This window comes from Lissotriton helveticus, chromosome 1_1, assembly GCF_964261635.1.
Source record: "Lissotriton helveticus chromosome 1_1, aLisHel1.1, whole genome shotgun sequence".
NCBI classification, from domain to species: Eukaryota; Metazoa; Chordata; class Amphibia; order Caudata; family Salamandridae; genus Lissotriton; species Lissotriton helveticus.
This window is the reverse complement of record NC_136057.1, coordinates 1691109600-1691120544: the sequence shown is the minus strand read 5'-3', so window position 1 is coordinate 1691120544 and position 10945 is coordinate 1691109600.

Sequence of the window (10945 nt, the reverse complement as noted above, 5' to 3'; positions counted from 1 at the left end):
CCTCAGATCTTCACAACAGTTTCTTATGACAATTCCTAAGTTTTCCCGCTCCTGACTAGACGGCCGCTAGTTTTAAGTGCTGGCCGCCCGTTTATGGAATTGTCTGCTTTTGCCACTTAGGCAAGTCCAGGACTTGCTCACTTTTCGGAAACAGTTGAAGACTTGGTTGTTTCAGCAATAACAGTTGATAGTGCTTTTCCGTAACAGGGTTGTTTTTTTTTTCTCCCTGTTTTTTCTCAGTCTTGTGGTCCTTCGCGCCGGACTATTTCAAAACAGGAGACGACCCCTTAGATACCCAAGGACCAGTGTTAAAACAAAGATTTAAAAATTAAGTCCTCTGGGATTATTTTTTATTCACTCTGTGTCTCATATAACCAAACCCAACTGCATACACACAACAACCAATCATAAAGGTCACTATTAAACTGGTGGCTACAGTGTATTGTCACAAAAACTTGTTATTCATGAAATAATGATTGTAATTTATTAAAACAATTGATTGTATTTTGTATATTTTAAAAATTTTAAAAAAAATGTTTTACTCAGTTAAAAGCATTTATATCCAAAGGACCATCTTGGAAATTGTATTACAGTATTAAAAACAATTGTTCACAATAACAATAATTCAAAAAATCATAACACAAGAGTTAAAATAGACAGTAATCTTTGTCATAAATCCTCATACCTCAGAGTTAAACTTATACATATACACCCTGTTGTCTTGTAGAACATCATCATCTAGGGTGATGCTGGTACAGATGCATTTGAGGCAACAAAAAAGGGCGTTGACGCGTTTCGAAGGCTTTATCTCATTCCACCTTCTTTATCAAGACAGTAGTACTCCCATTCATTAAGAATCTATAAATGTAAATACACACATACATATATATATATATATATATATATATATATATATATATATATATATATATATATATATATATATATCGGGGTACTTCTGTATCCAATAACCAGCATTCATGCATATTATTGTTTTCAGTAACCTCCATAAGAAATTCTTTACGCATTCATGCTTTTATTTCTAACATTCAGTGATAATGCCACTGTATATTCAATTATATGTACAGACCCACAGAGTAATCAATGTGAGCACGTTAACAGGCTTACATGAATGTTTGTATTCTGGATTGCAACCATGTTATACTTATATGGCGTCACAGTGCACTGTGCCTTTAATTTAGGTTTTGGTTCGGTTGTTTTAAATGTCAAACCATGTGACTCACGTTTGGAGGTGGGACCCGGATGGGTGTGTCCTCACTGCAATAGATATAAAAAAAGTTTCCACTTTGTGCAATGTGGTGTGTGAACAAGACTACGTTAGTAGTCGAAACGTTGCATTTTGGAAGGCACAAGGACTGAATAAACATCTTGCCTGGAACGCGTGGGGTCTGTCTCTTCTTTCGCCGCTGTGCAGTGGAGGTTTGAAGATTTGTGCTGATATATATACATATATATATAAATTCACTGAAAAAACCATAGGTTATAGACCATATATAGTTAGGAATTAGCATTTAAAAAACCTTATTTTACTCACACAAAACCATTGAAATTCCATATATAGTTAGTTGCACTAACTATATATTGCGCACCCGCAATCCACTGCTGATCATGTCACATATTACATCATTCATGACATGGTCAGTGACATCACTGATGACATCACTGATGACATCTCAAATGACATCACTGATGACATCACTGATGACAACATCCAGTGACTATGTTTCTGTAAAGTTAAAATATGTCTTACATATTGAAGAATGAGTGGATGTATAAGTGTCTGGACGAAGGATTTAGTAGGTGCATGACTGAATGTATGAGTGAGTGATTAAATGTGTCTCACTGAGTGCATGGGTTAGTGACTAAACTGTCTTAATTTGTGCATCATTATGTCTGTTGTTCTGTAAACTGCTGCATGTGTTGATCAGTAGCTATATGAGTAACTATATGGGTTCTTGATTGATTGCCCAAGTATTTGCATGGGAGACTGAGTGTGTGTGTGGCTGGATGGGAGGTGTGTGACTCTGTACAGATCAATGTGTACTTGTATCAATGATTGTATAAGAGAGTAAGTATGTGTTAGTATATGGTTGAAAACGTAAGGTGCTCTATGTTTAACTGTATAGAGTAGAAAATGGAAGTGTGATTGATTCTTTACAGGACTGACTAGGTGTGTGAGTAACTCCATGGATGAGTGGCAGAGTGTGAGTGTCTGTATAGGTGTATGAGTGCATATGATTGTGTTGTAAACATGAGTGATTGTATGTATGAATGATTGTATGGGTGAATGAGTGAATGTGTGTGTAGACGTAGGAATCAGTGAGTACGTATGTAGTAACTAGTATTGGTGTGTCAATGGTTTCAAAAATTATACTCTGTTTTTAACACTGGGTGAAACAGAGGTTATATTAAAATGTGAAGAGATGCATTGTATTGTCACATGAATAATATCATCAGTGATGTGGTCATTAATGTCAAATGAGATGTCATCAGTGATGTCATCAGTGATGTCATTTGAGATGTCATCAGTGATGTCACTGACCATGTCATGAATGATGTAATATGTGACATGATCAGCAGTGGATTGCGGGTGCGCAATATATAGTTAGTGCAACTAACTATATATGGAATTTCAATGGTTTTGTGTGAGTAAAATAAGGTTTTTTAAATGCTAATTCCTAACTATATATGGTCTATAACCTATGGTTTTTTCAGTGAATTTTCAAGGTTTTGTAAATGCTAATTCCTAACTATATATGGTCTATAACCTATGGTTTTTTCAGTGAATTTCAATGGTTTTTTAATAGCAAATATCATAAGCTGTCGAATGTCAAGTACGTGGTAAGTGAAAACATTTTCGTGTTTATGCACACTGATCTGCTTTGAATGGTGCCCCCCCCCCTCATTTCTATTAGGAGTACTCTCTCTTTGCAGATAGTGAAAGGTAGTTAACGCAGGCCTTTGCCCCCGTTGTAATCCGTCGTGTCTGCTTCTCTCTCCATTTGATTGATTGTTATCCAAGTATTTACTGTTTTAGAATTAGTTCTCTTTGGTTCATTCTCTATTTACAAACAAACACAGAGTCGCAATACTCTGTTTAGTCTTTGCAGATAACGAAAAATCGTGTAAAAAAAAGAAAAGGAATCGAGCAAAATCAGTAGGCCACTAATGGGATCTCTTTTTCACCTCGCTAAAATAGAAACATTAGGAACAACCCCTCATGACAAATACAAAACTAGTGAGATGAACTGAACTCCACACAATGATGGCTGCAAAACAGCTCGGCTCCGCCACCCACCCCGCCCAAAATAACGATAAAGAGCGGCTGCCATGATTGGTTGCGGAATGGCCACGACGGAGCTACGAAATGATGCTGCTCTCATGCTAACCCCAGCTTCAGTCTGAAACATCCAGAAACACTGTAGACTACCAACTAGCCGTCGCTAACTGGTGTTAGCAACAGCTAGGTAATACAGATATAATTTTATCTCCGCGAAGCGGAGCGCTGTTACAGATATATATCTTGTTTTTGAACGTTAATTTCTCAAAATGCACTGAAGCACATATATTGAGACCTAGCAAAGGCACATCGGGCTACCAGTCCCTAATATTTTACCAAGTTTCGTGCAAATCCATTCAGCCGTTCGATTATTATTATTATTTATTTTTTTTGCCCCGCGGGGCCCTTTTAAAACCTCCACATCAAACCTAGGGGATCAGCGAGGATCTACTATGCCCCCTTATGGTCATTTGCCCCTTCGCTTTGGCCTCCTCTTGTCTCTCGATCCTACCGAGAGACAAGATGGCGGCCGCTACGGACTGTTTGGAATGTTTACAGACACCGGAGAGCCAATCAGCTTCGCTTCGCAAAGCTCCGTAACGCGAAAAGTACGCGAAGCGGTGCGCTGTTACAGATATATATCTTTTTTTGAACGTTAATTTCTCAAAATCCACTGAAGCACATATATTGAGACCTAGCAAAGGCACATCGGGCTACCAGTCCCTACAATTTTGCCAAGTTTCGTGCAAATCCATTCAGCCGTAAGATTATTATTATAATTTTTTTTTTTTGCCCCGCGGGGCCCTTTTAAAACCTCCACATCAAACCTAGGGGGTCAGCGAGGATCTACTATTCCCCCTTATGGTCATTTACCCCTTCGCTTTGGCCTCCTCTTGTCTCTCGATCCTACCGAGAGACAAGATGGCGGCCACTACGGACTGTTTGCGGCCACTACGGACTGTTTGGAATGTTGACAGACGCCGGAGAACCAATCAGCTTCGCTTCACAAAGCTCCGTTGCGCGAAAAGTACACGTCCTAGGCCGCTGCCCGGTCCGCGCTTACAGATATATATCTTTTTTTAAACGTTAATTTCTCAAAATCCACTGGAGCACATATATTGAGACCTACAAAAGGCACATCGGGCTACCAGTCCCTACAATTTTGCCAAGTTTCGTGCAAATCCATTCAGCCGTTCGGTCTAAAAGTGAGGCCAACCGCCCTATGGAAATTAACATGGGAAAAACGCGTTTTGGGACCCCCCTTTTTTCTCGGCCCCCCCTTGACGAACCCCCCCCAAATTTTCAAAGGCTGCTCAGAAACAAAATGTGCCATTTTCCTGAAAATTTCAGCCAATTCCGTCCACAAACGGCAAAGTTATTAGACATAGAATTTTCAAAAATCCCATAGAGAAAAAATCCTAACTATATATACCTACTGGCGACCGCCAGTAGGTAATATATACATACATACATATATATATATATACATATATATATATATATATATATATATATATATATATATATATATATATATATATATATATATATATATATATATATATATATATATATATATATATATATATATATATATATATATATATATATATATATATATATATATATATATACCAGGTCACAACAACTTTTCATCCAAAGGAAGTCAGCTTGAGCCCAGATTCATTAGCGTGAAGAATTTATTTAAACAGGGATGTCGAAAACACCCGACGCGTTTCGGTGCAGCCGCACCTTGGTCACGGGTAACAACAGTTTTTTTCATTTAAAGTTTATAAAGTGAACAAATCATAGATATAAAAGTAGGACTACTTGTGCTTTCACAGATCAGTATCGAACCACTATATGGCGGCCATCTTTGAATGTCTAGTAAAATGAAACAAGGATTAATGCCTATATTTGTTGCAAATAGCACATTTGGGTATTACCAACTGCATATAAGGCTTAACTGAAAAACCTAACATTCCCCTTCGGAATTTCTGAATAATGATTATAATTATCATTATAAAAATACATTTTATGCATTGTAAATTAGGCCCAATATACGAAGTATACAATTCTGCCCCAGTGGGCTTTGAAACGTCTCTTAAGGTGACTCTTGATTGAGATTCCAGTTCCACAACAAATATAAATGTCCCGTTTTTTTAACAAAATTCTGCCCCAGTGGGCCGATGATTGGAAGAGTAGTCCCATAATGTCTTTTTGTACAAAAGTATATCCACAGTGCTACTGATTGCTTATAGTATTCCATATCATTCGGCAGCCACTGGTTTCACATTCTTACTGTGTATAGCCATACAAGTCTCCTACAAACATAAAATCATACAAAAGTGAAGTCACTAAAATGTGTAAACAATTTTAAAACCCTATACATAATTTCATTATACAGTGTTTAGCCTTCCCTACCAGAGTGGTTAATAGATTACACATTAAGGGGCCCATTATGATCGCGGACGGACTTGAGTCCGTCCGCGATCACCGAGGAGGAGGGAACCTCCGCATGGGCATGCGGAGTTCCCTCCTGTCCAATTAGGATGTGACCGCCACCCTGGCGGTCACATCCTCTATTTGTAACATTGGGGCGGGTGTGGCTTCAAGCTGCACCCGCCGCAATGTTACAAATGCATACATTGCATTTGTATGCATGAAGCTGCAGGCACCGCGCGGCGCCTGCCGATTTCTGCATACAAATGCAGGGGGTACGATAGGTACCCCCCATGTGCACCCCCCAGACCCCCCTTCACCCAGGGGGCCCACTACGGGCCCCCAAGGTGAAGATTCGCATGCTTTTCCTCGGCGGAGAATCCGCCGCGGAAAAGCATGTTTTCCCAGCCATCCTAATATGTCTGAGAGACACCGCCACCATATTAGGCCTTTTCCGCCGCAGTTGTAAGCCAACCGCGGCGGAAAAGCGGCAGACTGAAGCCAGGACCCACCAGCCATCCTAATGTGGCGGTGGGTCTTTGGTGGGTCCGCAGAGGATTTTCCGCATCCGCCGGGCCGGCAGTGGCTTCCGCCGGCCCGGAGGATGCGGAAAATCCTCCATCGTAATGTGCCCCTAAGGGTTTAACCTAGATGGACAGATAATTCCTCATCTTTATTTAACCCCAATGGTTGTACGGTATCGTACTTGATTATTAATTTAAACTCGAGTTGGCGTAACTGTCTGAGCCTGTTACCACCGCGTTCAGACGGGGTGATCCTATCTAGGGCACAGATTTGTAGTAAACTGACATTCTTTTGGTGAAAGTCTTTAAAATGTTTGGCTATTGGATCATTTTTATCTTTGTTTGTGATCGCTCTCATGTGCTCAAGGACTTGTTTCTTGACTGGATGTATCGCGCTGCCGATATACACCAGTGGGCAGGGGCAACGTAATACATATACACAGTAATCTGACTTACAAGTGTTTCTGTATACTGAATGCTATCTGGTTACTAGATAAAACATGCCAATACTTTTTCAGACTTTTCCTCACCTGCCATGATTGATTAGAATATGTGGTAATAAATCTGATAGGTCCATCATCATTGTTAGCTGGTGGTTTGGGGATAAGAAGATCACTCCTTTCAACCCTTGTGACCTTGGTACAGGCTTGTCCGACCAATTTTGCCGAATAGCCCCTTTCCTCAAATCTCACCTTCATCACAACCATTTCTCTGTTAAACTCTGCTGTGGTTCCACAATTTCTCTTTGCACGCAGCAATTCACCGAATGGTATACTGCAGATTAAGGGGCTCATTAGGATGGCGGACGGAAGTGCGACCGCCGTCCTGGAGTATGCGGAAAATGCCTTTTCCGTGTCCGCCTGCCACGGACAGTCCGACCGCCATATTAGAATGGGAAACACTGTCAAAACTCCGTACGCGGCGTAAGAGAACGCACCGCCGCGGAAGTAAACCCGACTCCACGGCGGATGTAACCAATCCAGAGACACCGCCGTACGGAATGACGACTCCGACCATGTCCCAAATCACGTTGGCGGCAAACACACATAAAACCGCTGCGGAAAAACAACCTGCCTGAACACGGCGGAATCCCCACAGCGAACACACCACACATTGCTAAGATACCCACCACAAGCAGCTCGCCCACATGGACTCAGCGCTACAAGCTTTTCCGATACTCTTCGCGATCCTCCACCAGCAAGTCATGGACCATCATCGACGACGACGCAGGTACGCCAACTCACTTATTGCTGCCGGAAGGGGAGTACTTGCCAGGGCTGTGACGTTGGAAGGGGGAGTGGCATGTGATAGGAAATACATTGATGATCTCACAACAATATACACAATTGAAGTACACAACCAGGAATGACAACGACATACCATAAAACATGATTTATTAGCTTTATCCAACATATTAGGTGCATAATATCAGAATATCCAAGAGCATGGGCATTGTGTACAACAGATCATGTACATCATTGGCATCACATGAGAGGGGATAAGTGCATCAACAGTCCATGGCAAGGCACAGGTCCATCAGAGGCAGCACAGGAGAGGGGCTAAGTGCATCCACAGTCCATGGCAAGGCACAGGTCCATCAGAGGCAGCACATGAGAGGGGGTAAGTGCATCAACAGTCCATTGCACAGAACAGGTCCATCAGAGGCAGCACATGAGAGGGGGTAAGTGCATCGACAGTCCATAGCACAGAGCAGGTACATCATTGGCAGCACGTGAGAGGGCAGAATGCAGTATCAGAACAGCAACAGGGCATTGTGGACAACAGAGCAGGTACATCATTGGCAGCACGCGAGAGGGCAGAATGCAGTATCAGAACAGCAACAGGGCATTGTGGACAACAGAGCAGGTACATCATTGGCAGCACGTGAGAGGGCAGAATGCAGTATCAGAACAGCAACAGGGCATTGTGGACAACAGAGCAGGTACATCATTGGCAGCACGTGAGAGGGCAGAATGCAGTATCAGAACAGCAACAGGGCATTGTGGACAACAGAGCAGGTACATCATTGGCAGCACGTGAGAGGGCAGAATGCAGTTTCAGAACAGGAACAGGGGCATTGTGGACAACAGAGCAGGTACATCATTGGCAGCACGTGAGAGGGCAGAATGCAGTATCAGAACAGCAACAGGGCATTGTGGACAACACAGCAGGTACATCATTGGCAGCACGTGAGAGGGCAGAATGCAGTATCAGAACAGCAACAGGGCATTGTGGACAACAGAGCAGGTACATCATTGGCAGCACACGAGAGGGCAGAATGCAGTATCAGAACAGCAACAGGGCATTGTGGACAACAGAGCAGGTACATCATTGCCAGCACGTGAGAGGGCAGAATGCAGTATCAGAACAGCAACAGGGCATTGTGGACAACAGAGCAGGTACATCATTGGCAGCACGTGAGAGGGCACATTGCAGTATCAGAACAGCAACAGGGCATTGTGGACAACAGAGCAGGTACATAATTGGCAGCACGTGAGAGGGCACAATGCAGTATCAGAACAGCAACAGGGCATTGTGGACAACAGAGCAGGTACATCATTGGCAGCACGTGAGAGGGCACAATGCAGTATCAGAACAGCAACAGGGCATTGTGGACAACAGAGCAGGTACATCACTAGCAACACCAGTACGTGGGTCAAGCTACCCGTCCCAACGACAACAACAGTGCAAGGCTGGTTAGAATGGACAATGTACACACCAAGTCAAATTACATGGGAGTGAAGTGAACAGCACCTCACATCACAGAATCAGGTGGACGGCTTGAACTACCTGCCTCGGACACACTGCCAGCACCAGAAACAGGAATGTGAGACACAGCCACAGAGCTACTGACTGACACATGAGCCACAGACCCTGACACACTGCCAGCACCAGAAACAGGAATGTGAGACACAGCCACAGCTCGAGTGACTGACATGTGAGCCACAGACCCTGACACACTGCCAGCACCAGAAACAGGAGTGTGAGACACAGCCACAGATCTACTGACTGACACATGAGCCACAGACCCCGACACACTGCCAGCACCAGAAACAGGAATGTGAGACACAGCCACAGATCTACTGACTGACATATGAGCCACAGACCCTGATACACTGCCAGCACCAGAACCAGGAATGTGAGACACAGCCACAGCTCGAGTGACTGACACGTGAGCCACAGACCCTGACACACTGCCAGCACCAGAACCAGGAGTGTGAGACACAGCCACAGCTCGAGTGACTGACATGTGAGCCACAGACCCTGACACACTGCCAGCACCAGAACCAGGAATGTGAGACACAGCCACAGCTCGAGTGACTGACACATGAGCCACTGGCAGACACACTGCCAGTACCAGAAATAGGAGAGGGCACAACAGACACAGTGCCACCATCTGACACATGAGAGTCAACTGCAGCTGCGCCACTGGGACCAGTGAAATGATGCGCCACAGGGCTGTATGGGCCAGGAGGCAGGGTGGCCCTGGGAGGTGGGGATAGCTGTACTTGAGCGACATCAGGGTGTTCAGGTGTCAATGGTGTGTGTCTACGTTTCTTAGGGATATGTGTGTGCACCCTGGACATGACTGGTAAGTGGTGTGGCCTCATCTGAAACATCACCCAGCGCAGGTGGATCATCTGCTGGTGGGGGTCTGCTCTCTGGGGATGTGCTGGATCCTGCTTGTCGTTTGCTGTGGGCCTGCCTTCTGCCCTCTAAATCATGTGTAATGGGGGATTCGACTACAGGGTACTCCTTCCTCTGCTTCTGACGGGCGTGGATGGGAGTAGAGGTGTGGTGGGACTCCACCGCGGGCACATCTTTACTACATTCCTTCAACAACATCAGCCTCAGTGCAGCCAGGGGTGATGTATGCCTGTCCTTGATGGAGCTAGTGTCTATGGGAGAAGCCCTGTCCCTTGGATGTGCCTTGGCCGTAGGAGGTGTCCTGTCCCTGGAAGTTCCCTGATCCCTGGGCGGTGCCCTGTCCCTGGGTGCAGACTTTTCCCTTGTAGTGTACCTGTCTCTAGAAGCAACCTTGTCCCTGGGAGTTTCCCTGCTTTTGGGAGTTGCCACTTCCTTTGTAGTGTCCTTGTCCCAGGGAGTATCCCTGCTCTTGGGAGTTGCCCCTTCCTTTGTAGTGTCCTTGTCCCTGGGAGTGTCTCTTCTCTTGGGAGTTGCCCCTTCCTTTGTAGTGTCCTTGTCCCTGGGAGTGTCTGTTCTCTTGGGAGTTACCCCTTCCTTTGTAGTGTCATTGTCCTTGGGAGTGTCCCTGCTCTTGGGAGTTGCCCCTTCCTTTGTAGTGTCCTTGTCCTTGGGAGTGTCCCTGCTCTTGGGAGTTGCCCCTTCCTTAGTAGTGTCCTTGTCCTTGGGAGTGTCCCTGCTCTTTTGAGGTGGCCTTGCCTTTGTAGTGTTCTTGTCCCTGGGAGTGTCCCTGCTCTTAGGTGTTGAACCTTCCTTCGTGGTGTCCTTGGTAGTGTCCCTGGACTTGGGAGTTGCCCTTCCCTTGGGACTAACTTTTGTGGGTGATGCCTGTGTAGCATGTGAAGCCATTTCCACCCACACCCCTTGAGGATCCTGTGTGTCAACTCCAGTGTAGCTCACGTCGTCTTTGGTGCCAGATTTACCAGTCCTAGGGGATGGGGTCTATGCTCTCCGTGCCCTGCCCTGCTGCCTG